Here is a 10,708-nt window from a genome sequence, read left to right as displayed (position 1 = left end):
CCCGGCCAACACTTTCCAGTTGAGGTCCCCCACACTGGAAAGAAGGGACGATCCCCAAAAAATTCAGAGTGTGTCACAGGAGGAGGATTCAGAAGGACACCACCACTCAGTGTGGCACTTGCCCCGATCATCCGGGCCTCTGAAAAACTGCTTCAGGAGTATCACACTTCCATGAAGCACTACATTTTTTAGGGTTTGGGGCGGGCATAATTTTTACTTTCGGCTATACTCTGGGTCATCATTCTGGGAAAATAATTGACATATCAGTATTAAAATTGCAATTTTCATTGCCTCCCCCCCCCATAGTACACTTCATCCATTCCTGGAAATTAGGGAACACCCGTCTGTTCCAAATCTCCCCTTCACCCCTATACACTTCCCTAGGGGTGTACTGTTTGTAATAGGCTCACATGTGGGTGTTCCTTTCTTGTATTTTCCTCTGAATGTAGGTAACCTTAAGAAAATCGGCCTCAAATGCGAAGAGTTCTCACTCATGAGCTCTGTCGTATTTCAATTCAGAGACACATGTTAGTTGTTCCCAGAAAGATGAAGCAGAGCATAGATTGAAAATTGCAATTTTCAATACCTACCCTTCATTCATTCCTGGACAATAAATTTTGGAAACACCCGTGCGTTCAAAATGTCCTCTTTAGCCATATACCCATTCCTCAGGGTGGGTACTTTCTGTAATGGTGTCATATGTGGGTGTTTCATTTTTGTATTTTCCTCTGAATGTATGTGACCGTCAGCTACTGATATGCCATAGGCCTCAAATGCAAACAGACCTCTATGACTTCTGAGCCTTGTTGTGTGCCCGCCCAGCACATTACCCCATATGTGGATGTATTTCCATAATGAGGAGAAAAAGCTCTCCAAAATTTGTAACCCAATTTCTCCCATTACCCCTTGTAAAAAATGTAAAAAATTGAGTAACCGCAGTATTTTAGTGTAAAAAAATCAAGTTTTTCAATTTACGGCGCACTGTTCAAAAAACCTGTGAGGTGTAAGTACTCACTGTACTCCTTGTTACCTTCCTTTAGGGGTGTAGTTTCAAAATTGTGGTCACATGCCAGTGTTTTTTTTTAGATTTTATGTAAGAACCTCAACCATTGCAGTGCAAAGCACCACTTTAGGCCTCAAATCTCATCTGTGCTGTCTCACTCCTGAGCCCTGTTTTGCACCCGCATAATGCTTTACCGCCATATATGGGGTATATCCTTATTCTGGAGAAATTGGACTAAAAATTTTGTGGAGCTTTTTTTCTCTTACTACTTGTGAAAAAAATTTACCAGCAATTTAGTTTTAAAAATAAATGTTTTCACTTTTACGGCCCACTGTTCAAAAAACATGTGAGGTGTAAGCACTCACTATAACCTTTGTTACGTTCCTTGAGTGGTTTAGTTTCCAAAATGGTGTCACATGTATGGGGTTTCTGCTATTCTTGCACAATGGGGGCTTTGTAAAAGTACATGGCCCCAGACTTCAATTCCAACAAACTTTTCACTCCAAAAGCCCAATGGCGCTCCTTCTATTCTGAGCATTGCAGTGCACCCGCAGAGTACTTTACATCCACATATGGGTATTTTCTTTCTTAGGTGAAATTGCACTACAAATTTGTTGGGCCTTTTCTCCTATTACACCATATGAAAAAGAAAAATTTGGAGTAACACCATCATTGTAGTGTTCAAAATCAAATTTTTCACTTTTACGGACCAAAATAAAAAAAAACCTGTTAGATTTAAGTACTCACTGTAACCCTTGTTACGTTCCTGGAGGGGTGTAGTTTCCAAAATGGTATCTCATGTGAGGGGTTTCTGCTGTTCTGGCACCATGGGAGGTTGGAAAATGCACATGGCCCCCAACTTCAATTTCAGCAAAATTCTCTCTCCAAAAGTCCAGCAGAGCACTTAACGTCCACATATTGGGCGTTTTCTTAATCAGGAGAAATTTGGCTTCAAATTTTGGGGTCCATTTTCTCCTATTACACCATGTGAAAATGAAAAATTTAGAGTAACGCCATCATTTTTGTGTTAAAAATCTAATTTTTCACTTTTACGGCCCACTGTTAAAAAAACCTGTGAGGTGTAAGTACTCACTGTAACCCTTGTTACGTTCCTGGAGGGGTGTAGTTTCCAAAATGGTGTCTCATGTGGGGGGTTTCTGCTGTTCAGACACCTGGGAGATTTGTAAATGAACATGGCCCCGGACTTCAATTTCAGCAAAATTCTCTCTCCAAAAGTCCAATGGCGCTCCTTCTGTTCTGAGACCTGTAGTGCGCTAGCAGAGTACTTAACGTCCACATATGGGGCGTTTTCTTAATCGGAAGAAATTGGGCTTCAAATTTTGGGGTCCATTTTCTCCTATTACTTCTTGTGAAAAAGAAAAAATTGGGGTAACACCATCATTTTATTGTTAAAAATAAACTTTTACATTTTCACGTCCAACTTCAATGCAAAGTCATCAAACACTTGGGAGGTGTTAAGGCTCACTATATCCCTTTTTATGTACATTGAGGGGTGTAGCTTCCCCAATAGTGTGCCATGTGTTTTTTTTTTGCTGTTCTGGCACCCTGGGGACTTGCGAAATGCAACATGCCCCCCAAAAACCATTTCAGCAAAATTCTCTTTCAAAAAGCCAAATTTAGCTCCTTCTCTTCTGAGCATTGTAGTGCGCCAGCAGAGCACTTAACGTCCACATATGGGGCATTTTCTTAATCAGAAGAAATTGGGCTTCAGATTTTGGGGTCCATTTTCTCCTATTAACCCTTGTGAAAAAGAAAAATTTGGGGTAACACCATCATTTTAGTGTTAAAAATCTAATTTTCAATTTTCACGTCCAACTTCAACGCAAAATTGTCAAACAACTGTAAGGTGTTAAGGCTCACTATATCCCTTGTTACCTTCCTTGAGAGGTGTAGTTTTCAAAATAGTATGCCATGTGTTTTTGTTTGCTGTTCTGGCATCCTGGGGACTTGCTAAATGCAACATGCCCCCCAAAAACCATTTTAGCTAAATTCTCTTTCAAAAACCACATTTTGCTTCTTCTCTTCTAAGCAATGTAGTACTCCAGCAGAACACTTAATGTCCACATATGGGGCATTTTCTTAATCCAGAGAAATTGAGCTTCAAATTTTGGGATCAATTTTCACCTATTACCCCTTGTGAAAAAGAAAAAATTCGGGTAACACCATCATTTTAGTGTTAAAAATCTAATTTTCCATTTTCACGTCCAACTTTAACGCAAAGTCGTCAAACACTTGTGAGATGTTAAGGCTCACTATATCCCTTGTTACATTCCTTGAGGGGTGTAGTTTCAAAAATAGTATGCCATGTGGGGTTTTCTTTGCTGTTCTGGCACCATGGGGGCTTCCTAAATGCAATATGTCCCCCAAAACCATGACAGCAAAATTTGTTTTAAAAAATCCCACAGTTTCTCTTTCCCTCTTGAGCCATGTTGTGAGCCTGCAGAGCACTTTGTGTCAACATATGAGGTATTTTCCACACATTTTGCGGGTTTTTTTCTCTCCTTATACCACTTTTAAAAATGAAAAAAATGCTGCTACAAGAACATGTTAGTGTAAAAAATGCAGATTTTGATTTTTCTCCTCCACTTTGCTGCTATTCTTGTGAGACACCTAAAGTGTGTCATTTTGAATACTTTGTGGCATGTATTTTCTATAACGGGGTCATTTATGAGGTATTTCTCACAGAAAGGCCCCTCAAATCCACTTCAAACTTAACTGGTCCCTAAAAAATTCTGATTTTAAAATTTTCGTAAAAATTTAGAAAATTGCTGCTATACTTTTGAAGCCCTCTTATGTCTTCAAAAAGTAAAAATATGTCAACTTTCTGATGCCATCATAAAGTAGACATATTTTATTTGTGAATCAATATATAATTTATTTAGAATATAAATTTTCCTTACAAGCAGAGAGTTTCAAATGTAGAAAAATGCTACATTTTCTAAATTTTCATGACATTTTGAGATTTTTCACCAAGAAAGGATGCAAGTAACAACAAAAATTTACTACTATGTTAAAGTAGAATACGTCACGAAAAAACAATCTCGGAATCAGAATAAAAGTTAAAAGCATCCCAGAGTTAATAATGCATAAAGTGACAGTGGTCAGAATTGCAAAAAAGGGCTGCGTCCTTAACCCCTTCACGACTCAGCGTTTTTCAGTTTTTGCATTTTAATTTTTCCCTCATCACCTTCTAAAAATCATAACGCTTTCAATTTTGCACATAAAATTCTATATGATGGCTTATTTTTTGTTCCACCGATTCTACTTTGAAGTGACATTAGTCATTTTACCAAAAAATCCACAGTGAAACGGAACAAAAATTCATTGTGCGACAAAATTGAAGAAAATATTTCATTTTGTAACTTTTGGGGGCTTCCGTTTCTACGCAGTGCATTTTTTGGATAAAGACACCTTATCTTTATTCTGTAGGTCCATACAGTTAAATTGATACCCTACTTATATAAGTTTGATTTTGTAATACTTCTGAAAAAAATCATTACTACATTCAGGAAAATTTTTACGCTAAAAATTGTCATCTTCTGACCCCTATAACTTTTTTTCCCGTACGGGCCGGTATGAGGGCTCATTTTTTGCGCTGTCTTCTGAAGTTTTTATTGGTATTATTGTATTGATCTGACTTTTTAATCGCTTTTTATTCATTTTTTTATTATATAAAAAGTGACCAAAATTACGCTATTTTGGACTTTGGAATTTTTTTGCGTGTACGCCATTGACCGTGCGGTTTAAATAACGATATATTTTTATAGTTCGGACTTACGCACGCGGCGATACCACATATGTTTACTTTTATTTTTATTTACACAGTTTTTTTTATGGGAAAAGGGGGGTGATTCAAACTTTTATTAGGGAAGGGGTTAATTGACCTTTATTAACTTTTTTTTTACACTTTTTTTTTCAGTGCTATAGCTTCCATAGGGGGCTATAACACTGCACACTCTGATCTTTTACCATGATCCCTGCTAAGCCATAGCTTTGCATGGATCAGCGAGATAGGGGCTCAATTGCTCAAGCCTGTAGCTCAGGCTTGGAGCAATGAAACGCCGATCGGACACGACGGAGCAAGGTAAGGGGACCTCGGCTCACGTCCCAGCAGATCGGGACATGATAATTTTATCACGATAGTCCCGATCAGCCCGACTGAGCTGCCGGGAAGCGTTTACTTACATTTTCAGCGTGGCGATCAACTTTGATCACCGCGTCTGAAGGGTTGATAGTGCACGGCACAACTATCGGTGCCGCACACTGTTAGCCCAGGGTCCCGGCTATGAATAGCAGCTGGGACTGACCCGGTGTGATGCGGTTTCACGGCATGACCCGTTTTAAACACCGGGATCGGGGCAGGGCGTACAGGTACGCCCTGCGTCCTTAAGAGGTTAAGGTGAAAAAGGGAGTCTTTAAGGGGTTAAGGGCATCATTACTACTGGTATAAATTGTGTATTTTTACAGAATAAGTATAATTTATTCTGATCTTCTGAGTTTTATTTTGTTTTATATCTCATTAATGGGGTACTTCACCCCAGACATCTTATGCCATATCCAAAGAATAAGGAATAAGATATCTGATCTCCCTGCTGCACCCGGCATTCGTAAATATGTTTGAGAAGGGGGTAAGGAAAAAAAAAAAAAAGAAACCTCTCTTACCTTCCTCACTCTAGCACCACCCCTGGAATCACTGAACTCTGGTTCTTGGAGTCTGTCACTTCCAGATTTGGTGACGTGACAACACATCAGCAGCGATGTTCCGCCTTACCCTTTGACTGGAGGAGCGGCCGTGTGATATCACATCACCAAACCTGGAAGCACTGGACACTGAGAACCAATTTCAGTGATTCCAGGAGTGATGTTGGAACATCATAAAAATATGATCCCCTTTTAGTTCTATCATATCTCTTCATTATTATGTTAATTTAAGTTGGTGAACATATTCTAATCATCTTAAAAAAAGGCAATAGAAAAATGCAAGCAGATTTGTATAAAACAGCACTCTGGAAGCAAACATCTAACTGGTAAATGTGGAGAATTACAAATAAATAAAATAAATCTTGTCTCAAATATGAAAAATTTGAACCATAGTAAATACATAGTTCCCTAATTGTCTAATAGCCAATATATAGTTCCCAATTGTCCTAGAAAAGGTGGAATGTTTTTCTATCTATTTTCTTATGCAAGGTAATTTGAAATGTTGATATTGTTCTGCTAGCTAAGACAATCTACTTCTGTCTATTTTATCAAGATGCAGAATAACCATGTTTAGCCTTTCTGCACTGAAATCATTAGATCACATTCATTTTAATGCTTAGCACATCTTCATTAGTTTTTCTGCAGCTCTATTGTTACTGCAGGAGCAGCGGTGATACAATCATTCTTACATAAGTGATTTATGTAGTAATAAGAACAACGTTTAAACAAACTAATTATACTAGTTTCAAAGATGTCGTAAAATAAAGATATACTGCATTCCTTTGATTTACTGTATTTTTTTAACTAAAAAAACAAAAAAGGTTTGTGTATCTAATAAGCCAAATGAAACAACATGACAGATTAGTGTATGTATAATGCTGTGTTCATATTGTGAGATTGGTCTTCATTAAATATTTACTTAAAGGGTCACTCCAGTTTAGGAAAATCTATCCCCAATCGTAAGGAAAGAGGATAAGTGTCTGATTGCTGAGGGTCTGACCGCTAGCACTCCCCCCCCCTGATCTTCTGCATTACACTACGACTCTCTTCGTTCATGGAGCTGGGATCGGCACCCGCCTTCCATGCAACTCTATGGGGTGGCCGAAGGGCTGTATTCATGTATCCCTGGCTCTCCAATAGAGATCCATGGAGAGGGGTCATGTCGACCACTGCTTCTGACTAATCCGACCAACTCTCCATTTTACTCATAAAACCCGAAAAAGGGGCTGGTCGCTGGGGAAAGGGGGTTTGTCTCTGACATTTTCAAAAAATCCCAACATATTTACTAATGTTTCCACTGAAAATGTGGTGAATTTGAGCTCTGGGAAAACCCCACAGCTCTCAACATTTGTAAAGGAAGCAAAATGTAAGGAAAAAGTGCAAAACATAGGAAAACATAAGTAAACACCATGAAAAAATACTTGTAGATAATTAAAACCCACAAAGAAAACTACATTCCGCTCTTAGTAAATCAGGGTCATTATCTGTGAGACAATTTTTTCTTATTAATGTATCTAAAAATTGTATGTGAATACAAAGGAGATCTTTAAATGACTATGAAGAAATCATATAATAATGAACAACGTGCAGGAGGAGGGGGCCAACTCACTAAACCTTAGCATTGGGTCTGCCAAAGTGTTAAAATGGCCCTTCTTTAGATAAGCTTAAAATATTCACTGAGAACATTACAAAAAATATTAAATTAGAAATAAAATTTAGCTTTTATTTGTATTATTAAATATTAATTGTAAATGATGAACAAGGGAGAGCGAAGATAAAGCCTTAAAAGGAACATGCCATCAGAAAATAACCGATTGTTTAAATCAGGTTTTATGTTAAATGTATTTTTTAAGAATTCTTGGAAATGTTTTTACTTATTTTCAATTTTATTATTTACAGTATATTATAAAATATTCTAGAAATAGTGCAGTTGTTATTCTGGTCATTTAGACTCATAATACGCTGATACTTTTTGTTCCGTACAGATCACTTTCCAGCAGTGTCCACCTTATTATCACAGACACCAGGATGACCTCTGGACAGATCACAGAGCATGGCCGGAAAACATTCCCATTCACAAGTCTCTGTCCATGGGACTTGCTGTAAAACATATCTGTAAACAGCTCAGGTAAGATAGCTGTCCCCATAATAATAAAATTGCCATTAGAAAACAGAAAAAAATTTGATTCGACTTTTTTCCCCACTAGCGGACCTGATGCTTTGATCCCTTGATTGCTCATATAATTCTTTAGAATACTTAGAATTCAAAGCATTACTGCCTGTCAGTGTTAGGGTACGTTCAAACAATGGAGTTTTCGTGTTGAATTCTGCTGAATAATTTTGATGGAAATTCTGCCGTAAATTAATGCAAATTGATTTGAAAGGGATTCCGCAGTCCCATTCAGACAACAGAATTTCCCCAGTGGGCATTCTGCCATGGAAATTATGCTTTCTAATCTTATATATCGCCGAATTCCATGGCGGAATGCCATTTAAATGGAGCTTGAATTTCAGTTGAATTCTGTGCCTGATAACAAAGAATTCTGCCACAATTCTGCCGCAATTTCTGTGGAAATTTGGGTGAATTCTGAAATTCCAAAATTTGATTCAGCAAGCTTTGCTGAGCGGAATTTCCTCAGAATTGCTGAATTTCCGTTGTGTGAACATACCCTTATGCTTGTGGCATACTGTGGGTTCTTGGCTGCTATTGTGATCCCCTGGAGCCCCTCTAACTTACAAACTCCTGAAACACCAGTCCTGTCTGTTGCAGCAGGATCGCAGAAGCACAGTGGGCATGCTGTTATGTCCTGTTGTGGTTACAACAGCTCAATTTGGATGTAATAGTATGTAATTTTATGAGAAAGGGTTAAAAGGTTTGTACAGCTAATGTTATGTCTAAATGTAGCCAAAAAAAATGTGTACTCGCCACTTCCCTTATCCCCCTGCTGTCCCTTTTTTGTTTTTCCGCTGTTGAGCACTTCCTGGTCTCTGTTTCAGCACATGCAAGTGCCCACTCAAGCTCTTTATGTGTGTTACGACAGAGACCAGGAAGTGCTGAGCAGAAGGACTGGACATTGTTGTAATTACAGTGGGGTTTGGGGCAGGTGAGTACACTTTTTAATTTTTATTGTGTATAAACCAACCAGGCCACATCTACAAACAACAAGTCCCCCAGACAACCCTTTAAGAGCTACTTTCTGCAAAAAAAAAAAAAATATTGTATTTTACTTTCTCAATTTCACTTTTTGAAAATCTTCTGCTGATCTCTACAAGGCCACAGCCTGTCCTGACCATTGTACCATGGCATCCAAGAAGCTCTGACATGATCTACATAGATATTTACATTAGTTACCATGGACAGCTTTCAGATACAACCTATACGACCACCTATAATACCCAATTTAGGCATGTTGAACATTGGGAAGATCAAAGACTGTGGAGTAAATTCCGAAAAGCTTATTTTCCTGTAAGAATTTACAATTTAAACACATTTAGTTTTTTTTTGCCATGTCCAAATGTGATATCTACATAAATGTCAAAAAGTACAAGAGTGAATAATACAAATATATCACACAATAAACATATTGTACAGTGGCAAGTTTTATTATACAGGGATTCAAAGATTGTCTTTAAAATATTACACCAAACCTTAGGTTCATATTTCATACAGTATATTCTCGTGGCAAATTTTCAATATTTATTAACTCCCTATCTATGTAATGCATTAGTTGTAATTTTGTAATCCTGATCCTTTCTATGTTCATTTTTTTTGTGTGTGTGTTTAAATAGAAACTAATAGACAACACAGAGGCACTACAGGTTCACTATCAAAGTCTACAGCCTGTCAAAGAGAAATAGCCCTGGTAGATTATAAAGGATTGAAAATCTATTGCTTTCAGTGGGATTTTTTATGCTTTAATAAATGTGGTGTCTTTCATGTTCCAGTTTGCCCCAGATTTACAGCCAGGAGATTTTGATGAATGGACCCCTAATGACTTTGCTTTCTATCCTGATGCTCTGTAGGGAAATTGACCAAGATGCAGATATGGTAGTGTGGATGAACTCTGAAGATTGACACAGATTGGAAAGGATTTCTATTCAGGCAGACAGTGCATTCAAATCTTTAGTGGCATAACTTAGCTGTATACCATGCTATATTCAACATATACACATTCATTCTCTAATCTATTTGAAATACAACGTATTGATTTTAATGGGGAAAAAAGAGTGAAGAAAAAAAAATTATGCATTTTCTATACTTATTCACACACAGGGGAAATCAGAATGCAGAAGAATATTCTATTAGTGCCTACATTATAGCCTATAGAAGTGGAAAAACAATATTCTTCATTCACACAATGAGGTGTCATATATGGTTCCAGTTGCATTTATTTTTCTACATCATAATAACTAATTCATTAATCTGAAAAAAACTAGGCTGTGATGTCTACTGCATATATTATTTGTATGTATGCATTTAGTGATGAGCGAACCGAATCTGACGAATCTGAATTCGTTACGCATTTCTTGAAAAATTTGATTCGTAATGAATCCGAATATCACCACGATTTGATCGCGCGAATCGATTCATTAAACTCCATTTAGTGTGATCCAGGCTCCAGGGGCCGAGTATCTAAAATGGCAGATCCACATGTGAGGACATGGGGCAAGGAATCCTGGGAAGGCAAGGTGGGAAGGTGGGTAGGCAGTATGACCCTGAATCACATGCAGCAGGTCACAGCCCTATATAATTGGCGGCCAGTCACATCAGCGTTCTATTACAGAGAGAGAGAGGGACAGACAACAGTGTGTGTGTGGCACAGAAAAGCATTTTTACAGCAGCCATTCACCTCCCAGTAACATCAGCATTCTATTGCAGAGAGAGAGGGACAGCGAGCAGTGTGTGTTGCACAGAAAAGCATTTTTACAGCAGCGATTCACCTCCCAGTCACATCAGCGTTCTATTGCAGAGAGGGACAGAGA

This window comes from Hyla sarda, chromosome 2 (genome assembly GCF_029499605.1).
Source record: "Hyla sarda isolate aHylSar1 chromosome 2, aHylSar1.hap1, whole genome shotgun sequence".
In the NCBI taxonomy this organism is placed as follows: Eukaryota; Metazoa; Chordata; class Amphibia; order Anura; family Hylidae; genus Hyla; species Hyla sarda.
This window is presented reverse-complemented; position numbering follows the sequence as displayed.